This window comes from Arachis duranensis, chromosome 4 (assembly GCF_000817695.3).
Source record: "Arachis duranensis cultivar V14167 chromosome 4, aradu.V14167.gnm2.J7QH, whole genome shotgun sequence".
Classification (NCBI taxonomy): Eukaryota; Viridiplantae; Streptophyta; class Magnoliopsida; order Fabales; family Fabaceae; genus Arachis; species Arachis duranensis.
The window spans coordinates 21,929,950-21,933,033 of NC_029775.3; the positions used below are offsets into that span (position 1 = coordinate 21,929,950).

The 3,084-nt window shown below is 36.7% G+C and overlaps 1 non-coding gene across 1 annotated transcript; it reads right to left on the bottom strand.

The window, feature by feature from the left end:
* Positions 1-2,292: 2,292 nt before the first annotated feature.
* LOC127746952 (small nucleolar RNA R71) lies at positions 2,293-2,400 on the bottom strand. Its single transcript, XR_008008757.1, has one exon. It is a non-coding gene; the product is annotated as a small nucleolar RNA R71 (small nucleolar RNA).
* Positions 2,401-3,084: the final 684 nt, after the last annotated feature.

Consider the following 3,084-nt stretch of genomic DNA (forward strand, 5'->3'; position numbering starts at 1 on the left):
TTTTGGCGCCGTTGCCGGGGATTGTTCGAGTTTTGAGCAAGCTTTTTTGTCCGGTAACATCAGTGCCAAGATCCGGCAACGCACCAAGTTTTTGGCGCCGTTGCCGGGGATTGTTCTTGTGTGTGGACAACTGACGGTTCATCTTGTTGCTTAGATTAGGTATTTATTTTTTTCGAAATTCTTGAAGGTGAATTCTAGAGTTTCATGATGATTTGTTGAAATCTGGCTGGCTGAGAAGCCATGTCTAATTTCATTGGACCGAGGTTTCAACTCATCATCACAAAAGCTTGTTGATTTTCATCAATCTTGCTTTTGGAGCAGTGATTTGCTAAGGTTTGGCTGGCCTTTGGCCATGTCTAGTGTTTTGGACCGAAGCTTTCTTCGAAAGCTTGGCTGGCTGTGAAGCCATGTCTAATTCCTGGACCGGAGTCTTAGACTAGCATTGCACTGATTCCTGGAGTTCTCATTAAGAATTTTGATATCTTTTTCCACTTAATTTTCGAAAAACACAAAAAAAAATTCAAAAAAAATCATAAAATCCAAAAATATTTCTTGTTTGAGTATAGAGTCTCATCTTAAGTTTAGTGTCAATTGCATGTTTATGTTCTTACTGCATTCATGCATGTGTCTTCATTAATCTTCAAGTTGTTCTTGATGATTTCCTTGTTTTGATCTTTGAATTCTATTGACTTGAGTGTTTTGTGTGTCTCATATGCATTTTCATTAGTGTCAATAGTATACAAACTGCTAAGTTTGGTATCTTGCATGCATTGTTATTTGATTCTTATTGCATTTTGATTTTTCCTTATCATTAAAAATCCAAAAATATTTTTAATTTGTGTCTTTTCAAGTCAATAATACAAAGAATTGAAGATTCAGAACATACTGCAGAGGAATCACACAGAAAAAGCTGAGCATTCAAAAATGCCCAGTGAAGAAGACAGACTGGCGTTTAAACGCCAGCCAGGGTACCTGGTTGGGCGTTTAACGCCCAAAAAGGTATAAGTTTGGGCGTTAAACGCCAGAATGTGCACCATTCTGGGCGTTTAACGCCAGGATGGCTAAAGGGGGAAGATTTTGTTTTTCAACTCAAATTTTTTTTAGTTTTCAAAATCTTTTCAAAATCAAATCTTTTTCAAATCAATTTTTCAATCAAAATCTTTTTCAAAAATTACTTTCTTTCCATTTTCAAAGATACTTGCTATCAATTAATGATTTGATTCAACATTTCAAGTATGTTGCCTTTTCTGTTGAGAAAGGTTTAAATTGTTTGAATCATATCTTTTCTTGATAGCCAAGTTATTAATTTTTAAAATCAAATCTTTTTAAAATTGTTTTCAAATCATATCTTTTAAAATTGTTTTCAAATCATATCTTCTCAATCATATCTTCTTAACCACATCTTTTTCAAAATAGTTTTCAATCAAATCTCTTTGATTTCTAATTTCAAAATCTTTTTCAAAAATCACTTGATTTCTTTTCCACTCTTAATTTTCGAAAATCAAAGTAATGTTTTTCAAAATGTTTTCGAAATATTTTACTTAATTTTCGAAAATTACTTCCCTTCTTCATACATCCTTCTATTTAAGGACTAACATTATCCCTTAATGCAAAATTCGAACTCCATCCTCTCTGATAAGTTCGAATTTTCTACTTCTGTCTTCTACTCTTCTTTTCCTCTGACACTTAAAGGAATCTCTATACTGTGACATAGAGGATTTCACATTTTCTTGTTCTCTTCTCCTTCATATGAGCAGGAACAAAGGCAAAGACATTCTTGTTGAAGCTGACCCTGAGCCTGAAAGGACCTTGAAGTGAAAACTAAGAGAAGCTAAGGCACAACTCTTTGTTGAGGACTTGACCGAATTCTTCAAGGAAGAAGAAGCCATGGCAGCCGAAAACAACAACAATGCCAACAATGCAAGGAAGGTGCTGGGTGACTTTACTGCACCTACTCCCGATTTCTATGGGAGAAGCATCTCTATCCCTGCCATTGGAGCAAACAACTTTGAGCTTAAGCCTCAATTAGTTTCTCTAATGCAACAGAATTGCAAGTTCCATGGACTTCCATTGGAAGATCCTCATCAGTTCTTAGCTGAGTTCTTGCAAATCTGTGACACTGTCAAGACTAATGGGGTAGACCCTGAAGTCTATAGACTGATGCTATTCCCTTTTGCTGTAAGAGACAGAGCTAGAATATGGTTGGAATCTCAACCTAAAGAAAGCCTGGACTCTTGGGAAAAGCTAGTCAATGCCTTCTTGGCAAAGTTCTTTCCACCTCAAAAATTGAGTAAGCTTAGAGTGGAAGTCCAAACCTTTAGACAAAAGGATGGAGAATCCCTCTATGAAGCTTGGGAAAGATACAAGCAATTAATCAGAAAGTGTCCATCTGATATGCTTCTGAATGGAGCATCATAGGTATTTTCTATGATGGTCTCTCTGAACTATCTAAGATGTCCTTGGATAGCTCTGCTGGAGGATCTCTTCATCTGAAGAAGACGCCTACAGAAGCTCAAGAGCTAATTGAAATGGTTGCAAATAACCAATTCATGTACACTTCTGAAAGAAATCCTGTGAATAATGGGACTAGTCAGAAGAAAGGAGTTCTTGAGATTGATGCTCTGAATGCCATATTTGCTCAGAACAAGATATTGACTCAACAAGTCAACTTGATCTCTCAAAGTCTGTCTGGAATGCAACATGCACCAAGCAGTACTAAGGATGCTTCATCTGAGGAAGAAGCTTATGATCCTGAGAACCCTTCAATGGAAGAGGTAAATTACCTAGGAGAACCCTATGGTAACACCTATAATTCTTCATAGAAAAATCACCCAAATTTTTCATGGAAGAATCAAGAGAGACCTCAACAAGTTTTCAACAACAATAATGGTGGAAGAAACAGGTTTAGCAATGGCAAGCCTTTTCCATCATCTTCTCAGCAACAGACAAAGAATTCTAAGCAGAACCCCTCTGACTTAGCAACCATGGTCTCTGATCTAATCAAAACCACTCAAAGTTTCATGACTGAAACAAGGTCCTCCATAAGAAATTTGGAGGCACAAGTGGGACAGCTGAGCAAGAAAA